Source organism: Haliotis cracherodii, unplaced genomic scaffold (assembly GCF_022045235.1).
Source record: "Haliotis cracherodii isolate W230 unplaced genomic scaffold, xgHalCrac1.p SCAF_3, whole genome shotgun sequence".
NCBI lineage: Eukaryota > Metazoa > Mollusca > Gastropoda > Lepetellida > Haliotidae > Haliotis > Haliotis cracherodii.
Genome location: NW_027266286.1, coordinates 7,590,001 through 7,604,076, shown reverse-complemented (window position 1 = coordinate 7,604,076; position 14,076 = coordinate 7,590,001). Strand labels below are relative to the sequence as shown.

Sequence of the window (14,076 nt, the reverse complement as noted above, 5' to 3'; positions counted from 1 at the left end):
CATATTATTTTCCTTACTGTAATATCATAGCCCTAAAGGAAGCATGCCTAGATTTTCCACAGGTTCAGGTTCTGAATCTCCCATCTCCCCAGTCTGTGCCAAACACTATATGCCCGAACTTAGCTCTCAACATCAATTACAGTCAAGTTTAGTGTCATTTTCTATCGACTAACATTTCTAAGCTTACTAGACTGAACAGAATTCTACTAGACTTGGGCTATGGACTAGTGACTAAAGTCACAGGCTGTCTCACAGGGGCTCCTTCTTACCTTAAATGTAGTTGTTTGTTTGAATCAAAATAACATATTTTCAGAAACTAAGCAATATTCAAATGACACCTCAGAATTCTCTTTAAAGTACTTTAATAGATCTTGTAGATTCTTCCAATGTTATCAAGCTGGAGTGACCACAACCAAGAGAATAAAGAGAGGTATATATGCATGACATGTTGGGTTAAGCAGCAGATTAGCATTGACAACAACAGGTAATACATCATTAGGGGTCCAATATCAGATATTTGTTGTAGGGGATACAAATTTGTTCTTATTCTCTTTTAAACAAAGGTTACAGGACATTTATAGTCCAAATGGCATGATAGTATCTTCTTCACATTTCCTCAGTCATTGCAATATCAAGTATATGCCTGTTAGATGATAAATTGACATAATAGAGCTTTATGTAAATTCATGGTGTCCTTACACAATTTCAATGTAAACTTTAGATGAAGAAAAAGAAGTTGAAATGAGAATCTGTAAAAAAAGGCCAATTAGGGGATATTGAAGAGGAATTTCATGTTTCTTTAGTATGTGATAGGTATGAACATCTTAGAATAAAATATATTCCAAAGTTTAACAATATGCATGAAAACAAGATGTCAATGGTCAGTCTTATAAAATACAACAACTCTGATGTGATATGTTCACTAGCTATATTGCAGAAACATATATTCTCTGTCAGATAATTTTTGTATATCCTACATATCAAGTGACTTAACAAATGAAACTGAAACTGAAAGGTCAACTTACTATTGGCCATGCGGCCTTAAATGCTGAATAAAATGTCTCTCTGCAGTGAAGCAGGGAATCAGATATGCTTATTCAAATCCTCAGTTGAAGCAAGCTACAATTTGAGATGATGTCTTGCAATTTAAAGTAAAAAATACCCTTTATATTATTTTAGCCTTTAGTCATGGGGATCTTGGGATTCAAACCAATGATCACAGGATTCTGACTTACACAAGGGAGGTAAGTCTGTGTTCAGATGACTTGGCCACATATACCCTCGATACCCCGGTAATGTAATAGCGACTGATTTACGACACCCATTGTCTGAAGAACATTTAATTGCAAAGGCTCATTACCTTGGAGCCATGACATCTATATGCCTTGAAACACTTAATTGCTGTTATTTATAAGATGCTAATCCTAATTGTTAGTCCCCATTTTTGTGTACATTGACCGTCTGCCATCCTGAACGAGATGTGCAAGTATGTCACTGATGAATTACTGTTTACATATATATTTATTACTTACTAAATGTCAGGTGACCTTGGCTATATAAGCTTAAGGTCCAAAGAGATTGAGAAGAAGGAGAAAAGAAAGGTCTTACCCTTAGCATAGCTAGGGTTAGGCTGGGAGCTCCGGGCACCTAGACAACAACCAGTAACACTATTTACTAACCTGGCACAAAGTATCTTTTGTATGTATATATCTACATGTATAAAGTAAAACTGTATATATACCGCAAGCCATCGTCTCCAAGTTGTCACTTCCTTCAGGAACCATACGTCAGCCCCTTGCATATACGAGTATGCAAATTATTCATTAATCAACGTCAGAGACACGTGTTGTTAGTAAATTTAAAAAAGGTGACCAACTCAAGCCTAGAATAATTTGGAAAGTCTAGACCTGAAATTAAGTATTCTTTTGGGCTCCTTTTGGATGATATTTTTATATTTTGTAGATATATATTTTTCATGATATATTGATATATGTAGTGCTATATTTACAAGTATATGATAGCTACATGATAAATCGCAAAAAACAATGAAGAACGAAGCATGGTTTATTTCATGATAAAACATTGTTCTATCATGATGTCATTTCTGGAGATTCGAACACTTGATGATGTCATATATTGGACAACATTATTTCTGAGAGGGGAGTGTCTAGTGATTTGTTCCCTATAGATGTATCTGGGCAACAGTTATACGTGATGGCAGAACGATCACATCCAAAAGCGGGAGGGATATGACAACTGGTATTGGGAGAAAAGGTACAGGTAATCCAAGTGTGGATTGTGAGAATATGTAGTAAATGCATAAAATGGACTTGTCCAACATTGCTGAGGTCGGATTCTATTGAGGGAGTCATCATTATTTAAATACTGGTAAATGTTTTTAAAGCATGTACATTTTATTATCATCCTTAACAGAGATCAAGATAACTTTTTGAGCAATTGAGTTTTTATTCTAGGGTTTCTATTTTAATTGGGTTATTACATTTTTCATTGGGTAACCCATATCTTTTCACTCATCAATTCATCACTCTATTGGGTTTTCCCCCAAATTAGTAAAGATTTTAAGATTTAAAAAATGAAACAATGTTTCAGATGTATATAACTGTTTTAGATATATAGGCTGGACTCGGAAAGTAAATTAGCTTGTAATTGTGTTTAGGAAATTAGATCCTTTGAACGCATGCTGAAAAGCTTCTATACATTTGAGTTTTTATTCATTTATTTATTTATTTTATTTAGGTGGTTCTGTATGCAAGTTAATTGGGTGTTAAATATTTGTGGGGGTATTTTACGCAAACAAGGTGCTTATCTGTAGCTCTGTCCTTAAAGAGGTTGTACATAGGGTTCATATCTCATATAAGAAATAAACAACTCGTAGTGGGCACCTCATGGTTTATTCTCGCAGCAGTGTTTTTATTGTATGATATACAATTCCCACTCAACATTTAAGATAACTTTACTTCTGGGACCAAATTTTAGTCTAGGCCACACATGAACTATTCCACACAGACCACAAATCACCACGATTTGTAAATTTTTGGATTCGTGAGGATTCGTGGAATTTAGCAAATATTCTGGTTCAATTTGTGATGCTCTACGATCTAGTTACGATACAGGTACGATAGAGGTACGAATATTCGTGGGATTCGGCTGGATTCGCATGAATATGGTCAAGAATTCACTACAATTTACAAGAAGCTATTACGAAAGTTGGGAATCAGTTACTAATCAGTTAAGAATATGCTGAATGCATGAACGAATCAGGTACGAATAAAAATGAATTTGTGACTATTCTTGAAAATTTTTGGAGTTTTCCCTCAAGATAGCTTCAGCGTTCATTCGTGGGATTCGTGACAGATTTGTCATAAAGCCACGAATTCACAAATCCCCGAATGAGTTAAGAATACCTATGAATGCCTACAAATCGATTACGATTCAGTTATGATGCCTAAGAATGCATTACGAATTTGTTACTAATTAACTACGATATTTTTGAATCAGGAGTTCTTGGACAAAACTTTGAACAGCTCAAACATTTTGCCACGAATTCCCAATAGCTCAAGAATTGTAAGAACTAACTACGAATATATGTGAATCAGTTAAGAATTTCACGAACTGATTATGATTCAACAACAAATCCTAAAATTTATCAATTCATGGGATTCGTGGTCTGTGTGGAATAGTAGTATAAGCAAAGGGGGCACAAGTGGCCCAGTCATCTCAGGCTGCGATTCACTGTGCAGAGTTGCGTCCCTTGGGCACACCAGAAACCTATGATTGTGGGTTCGAATCCAGGTACGCCCCAATTATGTTTTTGTGTTTGTCAGCACCATACCCGTGCTCGTGGGTTTCACCGAAGTGGTAAACATAGGAGACCTGCATCACTTCGGGCTTTCCTCCCAAATTAAGTTGACACGCTGCGATATTACTGTGTAGAAATATTGAAATTTCCTCTGATTATGTAGGATAGATGGCAGCATTTACGTGGTTAATAGCTCCTTACCGATATGTAGTTCGCTTGGGACAGCACGTTTCAGATCTTGCCCCACGTGCGGGCACGTGCGTTTGTCGGCTGCATGCCGATTTAATGTTTACAGTCGTGGGTCGTATGGTAAGAACGCTCCGATTGGTTGGTGACAGACTGGATTAGCCAGTGGCTGCACCGTTTAGACGTGTTGACCCAGAGGTTACGTGTCCTTGCGAGTATATAAGAGATAGGCGCGAATGCTCTCATGGTCTTGCATGATCGGGAAGATCAGTACAGGTGAGGGAGACCACACCAAATTACCATGTTCGGAGGACGAACAATTCCCCAATCCCTAGTGATTTTAGGCAATAAAGATCTAAATTCTGTGGCAATTTTAGAATTATTGGGTAAATTGTTAGAAAGCTGGGTTGGACGGGTGGATTTAATCAGGAAATAATGTCAGCTATGTGATGTAGCTACATAGCCTAATTGCCTAATTGTGTTTGGAGGTTTGAAAGGGTGGTTTGTTTTCATAGACTGTGTTAAGGATGTTGTAGGGATTAAAGTGGGTTAGTGAGGGGTTTGCTTTCGGCTGCTTTTGAGTTTTATTTTGAGGGTATAAGTAGGATTTTTTATTAGGATTGATTGATTGATTGATTGATTGATTGATTGATTTGTAATTGTTGTTGAGTTCGTATTTATATTTTGATACAGTTGGTTTTTTTCGTTTTGTTTATTTTTCTGTAATAAACTGTTGAAACTTGATTATATTTTGTTGTGAATCACCTCCCTACATCCAACGAACTGAGGTTGTAAAGGACAGACAGAGGGACCATAGACACTTTATTTTAGTATTTTCGGTATTAATATCTTCTGAAGAAAAGAAACACAACGCAAAATCATGGTGTCTTAAAGTGCCCAAAGCCTGTCCTGTTACAACTGTAATACTGTTAAAAGCTGTGTTAAACCCAACTCACTCACTCACTCACTCACTCACTCACTCAGATAAACAAAATTATTTTTCAGTTACATAAATTGTCTTCTTGAAGGTTGACAGTTTGCTATTGATCATACTCAGTACTTTTTAATGCGTGTTACATTAGTGACAGGCATTGGCCTGACCTTTGTGATAATGAGTCATGTTTTGCAATACATTGCATGCATTCTTTCATCTGTAGTTAAATGTTATGAACCTGAGTAGAAATGGACCAATACATCAGATTTCCTTCACATACTTTTGACAACTTGACAACTGTTGCTATGGTCACAAGGCATATGTAATACACACAAGAATCGGTGGCTCATTTCCGATGTTTATAATTTCAATTCCATATGCATTGTGATACATAATCATTAGCATTCCAAATCGTGGTACACCGGTAATACTGCACACCCCTAATTAACTAGAGTAATGAAAGGTAAGATGCCTCATTGACATAGCACGCAATGAACTACAGTCGTCACCATATAGAGTGCACTTACATGGATGATTAATCAAGCAATTGCTTCGGATACAACCAGTGAACTACTTAATTAAGGTTATTGTAATATTATTTGTATATATCTGCAAATATTTTATCATTAGTTTTAACATGTATTGATATTTTAGCACACTGAGTGCCCTTTCTGTATTTTCATTGATATCATTGTCTTGTTGGCCTTAATGGTCGGATGGTTCATTAAATTTCTGTGGTAAATGTATTAATTTCAGAGTGACATACTAATAAAATATCTTCTCTTTTATCAATTTCTATTTGGATACCCTGCACTAAAACACATGTCTTTTTTATTCATACAGCATACCCTGTATCCTAATGGTGACATAGTGCTGGTGACATTCATCGAGATGTGTAGGCAATTTGTTCAAGTGTTTGTGCTTTTAGGCCTTGATTTCAATAAAACTAGGTCATTTGCATTGCAAATCAGGGTGCATTCAAATTGACATTCAACATGTCATGTTTCTAAGTTCAAAATCAAACTGTCCGCCTTGTATATAATGCAAACATCCTCAACGTGCAAGACTGTTAAACATGTGTGCATGTGTGCATGGTACTCATTGTCAATAAAATATGCCAGTCCTCCATCAATGCACACATTGTAATGGTCTTGCACATTCACATCTGTAACACTCATGATGGTGCAACCTGGCAAGTTAAATATTTGAAAGGTCAACAAGAAACTGATAAGAAAATATGATGCATAATGTTCCCCCTCTGTAATGATCTATTTTCTAAATCTTATCATAACCTACTTGAAGTACATCATATGACCTGAAGATTATAATGAGGTACATTAGCAATTAATTTGGTTATATAAGTTGCTTGGCACTTTATTTTGTCAACATGTAACTTATAGAAAAAAATTTAACATAAATACAGCATGAAAAAAGATTTGTCATGCATTTGAAAAACAAGTAGTTTCGGTCAGAGCAAGAATTTTGATTTTAATTTAACACTTAACACCAGTATTAAGAATATATAAAATCCGCACAAACTGGGACTTTCTACAATCTGAAAATGCTTTGGATACATCTAGCTTTTGCCTAAGTGTCATGCCATGTAACATAATGTTCATTTCTAACATGCCTATAAGGTGTTCAGATCATATCACGTCCATATGGTAGTCACAGGTCTTGATATGATCTGGTGCTGCATCCACTGATACCACAGAACAAACATGAGAACACATGGTTGTGTTGTACATGCAATGCTGATATTGTACGTGAGACTGAAACTACATAGAATGTACTGTAAATCAAGGAATTGATGAAAAAAAGGAAAGTTCTTGTTTGCATTAATAAAGTGACTCATCATAATATGGACATATTGGAATTATTTATTGCAGTTTCACTGCACATGCTGGCAACAATGACATACATAACACTCTCAAACTAAACAATGAAACTGACCCCTAGATTTAGTGCTTCTCATGACATACTGTGTCAAGTGTGGTTGGTTTGCTTATACATGTTTATAAAGTGATCAAACATTTATGACAGTTGCTTATAAACCTTGTATGAAGGTATCTTTGTTCTCCATCCTTGTTAAATAATCTTATAATGAGAAACAAAACACTGCTCGCTCATGTAGTGAAGATAATTGTCCAGTACAGTAACATCAGTCATGGTGATACATAACAGTGCTCTTTTATGTACAGCACCAACTCATCTAACAATGCTTGGAACCTTTTAGAGTCTTTTTGGTTAACATAACCTATCACATTTGAACATGACTTAATTGAAATTTCCTGCTAATGATTTCCTGGAACTTGGATCACACATAAAGAGGAAGAACTTAAATTTGTAAAAAACATATGATATATCAAACTTCTATCACAATGTACTATATCCCGCTATATCACCTGCTATAATAAACAGTGTCCAAGATGATGCTATATCGACTGCTAACACAGTGTTCCAAATCATGCTATATCGACAGCTAAGAGTGTTCCATATCACACTATATCAACTACTAACACAGTGTTCCATATCACACTATATCAGCTGCTAACACAGTGTTCCATATCTTGTTATCAACTGCTAACGCAGTGTCCCATATTATGCTATCTGTTAACTTCAACTGTACTCTTTCATTGGATTTGAAATGAAAATGGCTGTAATGACTTTTGTTTATTCGGGAAATAATGCCCTTTTGAAATATCCATAGCATTTCTCTTGATAACCAAACCATAATAATATTCTATTTAGTTCACATCTTGTAAGGATCAGTTATTAAGTTGAAAAAGGATATATTTTCAAGTTCTTTATTTGAAGGAGGATCAATAACAGTCATAACATTGGGATCTGCCAGGTGCTTTAGGACAAATCAAACCATGATCAATGTTTACTTTTGAAATCAAAACTCATGTAAAGCCCTCCATATTTTTGTGTTTCTCATCTCCAACCTCAACCAGCAAGAGAGTGGAGAGAGTTTCTATATATTCAAGAACCATATGATCACAAGGCACATCACAACTTATGGCTACAGTACCATTAATTATAATGCAACAGGATAGGATTCAGGGCTAAGAGGATCTCTCCTATTAATAAAAAGTGAAGAGTATTTTCACAAAGCAAACACTAATATGTCTTCGCTGATAATTCAATGTGAAATGAAAAGAATGCTATTAATATTATCACCAGAAAAATCACCCCATCTTTGCTTTACATGCTCAAGAACTCTTTACACTGAAGCCATGATTTTCAACCAAAAAGAAGCAGCTCAAGTGCTGTGACAAAACATTCACCATTGTGATAGAAGGACAATCCCACCATCACTTAAGTAAACATCTACCACTACCACAGCGAAAGACAAATTTCAAGTGAAAGAAGCGTCTACTCACTGTATCAGCTTATCATGACGTGAATACCAAATTTCTGATCAATCCCACTGCAATGATGAAGCCTGTCCTGTGAGGTCTTAAAGGAGATCAGCCCAAATTGTGCTTGTGGAAGTCATTCCCACAGTGTTACAGAAGTCTTATCTCCACTCTACATCTGGTCCTCCGACTCACAGTCCACACTCATAGCCAGGCTGACCCTAAATGAGGTTACACAGGTAAATACAGACCGTTATACAGCCAATGCTTGTAAGCTAATTTACTCAGAGCCTCTGAACAATCTCACCTTCTTGTTAGCTATTGACTTCTAACAAGCCCTCGAGCCCTATAATTAATCCATTAATCTCACGCTTTGGGCCGGAATTGTGAAAAACCTGTGGATTCTAGAGTCAGAAGGACAAAGAATCGGGATGAATGTATGGCAAACACGATCAAAGACTTCAGCCCCACGTTGGCACCTTCTCGTATACATATGCTCTAGTCAAGTCAAGGAAACAGAACGACCGCGGACAAAGCCACTTGCAGCATGGACCCTCTGTGATCTTTCACTTGTGTGGAATTTCCAGTGTAGCTATTTCTTTCAGTGTGCACGTTAGGTAAGCTATCCTGGGATTACAAAGCAAAAATACCAAAGGGGAAATCTAGGGTTTGACTTTTTCACCTCCCTTGTAACAACACCATACAACAAATGCTTGCTGTCTGAAGAAAATTATCGCAAATATCATCAGAACAAGCTAAAACGACAACCCATATTTTTTTCATTTTAAGCTCATTTCCAAAATTCAGGATATTTCAAAGGTTATACATTTAAATAAAAAGGATCACACTAAAAGATGAAAGTATGAGATAGTAAAAGGAATGGAAGATGCAGTTATGAAATGCATGCACAATCCAGCGTTTCATCTATCTTCCTTTCAGAATGCTTGAGGGCAACATTTTTCAAGTGTCTTGATAAGTCCCCATTCTGAAAAATCAAGTCAATCTATCAGTTGCATCATGACATGTTGCATCTTTAGATCTGAAATAGATTATGTTATAATGATCAAAGGGGAAAAAATAAAAAATGTGTGGTGCTTCTGTTAAAGCATGTGAATAGAGAGAATGGAGCTTAATGGAATCTGTACAAAATGAATACACGCAAAAAATGTCCAAAGCTCGATCTTCTAAGTATGCACAGGTATCAGTGAACCTAGAGTCATACAAAATTGATAATATTCCCAGAGCTCGTCATAGTTATGATAAATAATGATCACATCTGCACCTACTTAGTAACGTTCACACCAAATCATTTGTACCAGTCGTTCTAATGAGATTGATGTCAAAATAAAAAAATACCCCTTTAGTAATCAACAATTTCCCCTTCAGTGTCTTCATAATGCATAATCTAGTTACAGTGACGATGCAGAACGTGCTCCCTACCTGCCATCCGCAATGTGTACCAAGAGCAGAAAGTTTAATTGATCACCTCACTCAATAACTGTAAGGTCAATACTGTACTGCGTACATTAGTCATTCTATACAATGACATGGAGATGTCGATTATTGCATTAATAGAGCAAATAGAGGCTAGACTATGATGCATATTGGAATCAGCGAATGCCGTGCGTAATGATTAGCTAGGTACACAGGCACGGGTCTTCAGGAAACAGTGTTGGGTCTGACGGTGTTTCTTATCTAGCAAGCAAGACAACATTCACCCCCTGTATATATTTATTGATGCCTTTAGCAACATATGCAAAAGACAAGAGCATATATTCAACAAAAGAATCACTCACATCTTATTCTCAATCTGGGGTGGTGGGGTAGCCTAGTGGTTAAAGTGTTTGCACATCATGACGAAGGCCCAGGTTTGATTCCCCACATGGGTACAATATTTGAGGCCCATTTCTGTTGTTCCCACCATGATATTGCTGGAATATTGCTAAGAGGAGTGTAAAACAAGACTCACTCAGTCACTCACTCACTCATCCTCTTATAGGTTAAGTAGAGCAGCTTAGACTCATGCCCTTTTCAGGTCTCTGAGACTTGAGGATTCCTTAATACTCCAAGGTTTCTTTATAGAATTTAAAGTCAACCATATCCTCACTTTAGTTTGGGCACTACATCTTGCTCTAATTTATAACTTTGCTTCAACTAACAAGGTAAAACTTGTTAAACATATGGGAGTGTGTGCTGCAACCTGATTTGTTGAATACAGGATTCTAATCACTGAAATCTTCTGGGCCTTTCAATATGTACGCAAAGAACAGATATATTAACATTGGAAACCTTGACTAATGCGTTGAAATTCACAGGCTTCGATTACTCAATAACAACTGCAACTCTGAACTAACATAATATTAATTTCCTAATTGAATTCAAAGAGACCCCATTAAAACATTTATTAGCGCAGGACATAGCAACACCTGGTGTCAACACTGATTTCAAGTGATCCACTTATTTAATTTTCACTGCTATTTTGTGTTTTACACCCAAAGGAATCTGTTGGATTATCGTTGGATAATCAGAACTGGTTATTCTCCGGAGTAGAGGTTTTATACTTATGTGAAAGGAAATCACTTCATGTTTAACATAGCCAGATGTACCAATTAATGTGGACTTAAAATGACATTTCTACCTAAGTGACCTATATGACTCGGTCACCTTTACTATTCATCCATTACCAAGCTGTTTATTTTAACTTAATGATGATTACTGCCATTTTAAAAAAAACATCAAAATGTTAAAGTTTTCAGCCATACTGTTACTCAAAAGATACATGAAAACACTAGTGGCTTAGAAAGAAAAACAACATGTAAGAGAACTGTCTTCAATCAGCGAAAGGATAAAACAGTGCAAAAAATCTACCTCTTGTTTTGCAAATTGTATTTTGGTCCTTGATGATACAGAGACAAGACAAGTGTTGGAGAACAGACAGGCCAGTGTTGAAACATGTACTACAAAGGACATAAAAACAGGGTCCATCCTGCCTCGCTGCTCTTTAGTGGCCCTCTGAAGAACCATTTCACTGTGCTTATTGGATCAGTCTCTTCCACGGTGACACTTTATTAGCTTGCTAGCAGAACCTGGAATTAACTCTCAGCCAGAGGAGATAGCAGAAAAAACATCAGGGAATATGATTTTGACAATTAATCCCCATTCCTCTCTCTCAATTTGTCTGTGACAATTGCTGTGCCTTCGAACGCAGAACCATTAAGCTAAATGAGCTGCCATTAACCCCGGTTTCACCAAGGTGAAAAGAGGGGCACATATGAGATTCTTGTTGCATCTACAATATTACATTTACATAGGCAGGTCGACAACTGAATAACGAAATGCGATCTCATTTCATTAAATGAATTTACTTTCATGCTGTCTGCTTGGAAGTTCCTTGACTCAATGGAAATTTCCACTGGGTGACTTTGACATTTGTAAACATGAGACCACTTGAAATACATGCAGTAGAACGTTCAGTGTGTATGTGTTAGTGTTATGATATTCTGAATATAGAATACTTGTGAGAACTTGATATTATGAGCAGGCTTAATGGCTGTAATGAAAATAAACACCGTAATTATCAAAGCATTAAATAAAAAAGAGTCAGTAGTCTTGAGGAGATCACATATCCCCCAAGCTCCCTCCTAATCCCAACAGGGATTTCACTATTAAAGTGAGTAAGTTTGGTTTAAAACCCCTTTTTGATAGTATTTCAATTGATATGGGCGGAAAGCCTAAAGTGATACAGAGATGTGAGGTTTACCACTTTGGTGAAACCGATGAAGATGGTCCAAGTACTGACAGACCAAGAATCCGGGTGTATCATGAATTTATACCCTCCTGTATGTGTTATACATTGGATCATATCTTTAGAACAAGGTGTTTAATTCCACATTAACCATCACATTTCTTGCTTGCTACTGTTTCCTCCTATGATGCTGGACAATGGTTTCAAGGTGATTCACGGGATTGTCTGGTCAAGACTTGATTGTTTACAGACCGCTATGGTATGGCAGAAGTACTGCTGTGCGGCATTAGACAACAAACAAACATTTCTTTTTCAATGCAGATTGTATGAGTGGCGGGTGCTACAGGTAGAGAAGGATCTGCTTACCCTTTTCAAGAACACCTGGCATCATCACTGATTTCCAATGATCCTACACCACAGTTCACCACAATTTTGCCTTTTATGCCCAATGGAATCTGTTTTTGTAATTTATATAGTGAACTGCAAAAGAAACGTCACCATGGATGTGACAACGCATGCGCATTTCAATTTGCATGGAACTTACATGCATCGGGTTACCATGGCCGTTGCCATGATGCATTTGGGCTATCGGTTTTATTGTCATCTGCTTTTTTTTTAATCATCAAATTTCATTTTTCCGGACACATTAATGTTAAATTTTAGAAACTTTGACAAAAATTACCCAAATATTTATATGACAACTTTTCATGCAATGTCACTTGAGGTGACGTTTCTTTTGCAGTTCAGTATATATAGTTTACAGACACACAGCACAAGATACCTGTTTGAATCCAAGCATAAACAAACTTTATCGTGATGACTATCCAGTTGAATGGCATACAATCAATATGTGTATCATTTGTGAAATACATTACTAGCCAGGTTCCTTCAACTGAGCATCATACAGTTTAGGTTTAGAGGAATTCTAGTTAGCAATAATTGCAATCACTACTCAGCACTTGTAAAACTTCCCTAACTTTCCCAGTCAAATTCTGTCAGTTATGTCATATTGACAGAGAGACAAAACAGATATTTTATTTTCGTCTCCCCGCTGTACATAATAAAAAACATGCATACAATAGGAGTTTATACATATAAATAATAATACAACGCCACTTATATAAAGTTATGAGAGACGATACAAAACTAGATGATATATACAGATAAAAATGTTTCACCCATATAACAGTAGCTTTCTGCCTTGTAATATTAAGAAGCAGGTTTTGGCAGTGAAATATACCTCATGTTTAAAACGGACACACAATTTCTCATTGTTTGACAGGTTTAAAAAGTTTCAGCTGTTATACTTATAATGTAGATCCTAGATCATCGTATGATGGACATTGGAATAATACATATTTTTCATCTTCAATATGATCATTACAGCTAAAGCACGCTCTGTCTTCAACCTTTAAATTGATATATCTGCCTGTTTCGATTCTTAAAGGTACAATACCACATCTGAATTTTGCAAAGGCAGAATGGCTACTCCGGGGCATACAGCTCTTGACATAGTTTCCACAGCAAAAACTATCTTAAAAATCTTATATGTATGGAGTTTGCTTATACCAGCATGAACAATATTGTTCCATAAAAGCTCCTGCCAGCTAATCAGATATTTTTCTATAAGGACACCTTGTATTTTGCTGGAAACAGCTTTCGTACAGCACACGGTATACTACTAAAAACAAGAGCGCTCTGGAAGACAGGAAGTTACAGTTACATGAACTGTAACGATGCCATAGCAAGACTGAAACATTACCTGAAACAGATCCATGCTTTTAAGATTTCATAAAGACTGATTCCATCATTGGAAATGTCTTACCATACTTCCTTCTTTCCCTCATAGAGAACAAAAAGCACAGATAAACCTGAGTGGAATGGTCTCAGCATCAAACAAAGAACTATTTACACAATGACTTTATACCATGATGGGATGTACGCCTGATATTTCAGACCTAGCTGAGTCATGTCCGAACTAAGAGCTGCTTACTTGATTACATCCTTGCATGCAAGGCAATGATGTATG

At 36.5% G+C, this 14,076-nt stretch overlaps 1 protein-coding gene across 7 annotated transcripts in view; it reads right to left on the bottom strand.

The window, feature by feature from the left end:
* Positions 1 to 14,076, bottom strand: part of LOC139473958 (arrestin domain-containing protein 2-like) — a 142,141-nt gene that overhangs the window by 72,895 nt on the left and 55,170 nt on the right. Inside the window, exon 1 of one of the 7 annotated variants that reach the window (XM_071256810.1) lies at positions 8,327 to 8,399. The exons of the other annotated variants lie outside the window; for them this stretch is intronic. The gene's annotated coding sequence lies outside the window, so the exon portion shown is untranslated. Of the gene's footprint in view, positions 1 to 8,326; positions 8,400 to 14,076 lie in introns of those variants that run through there. 7 annotated transcript variants of the gene reach the window in all.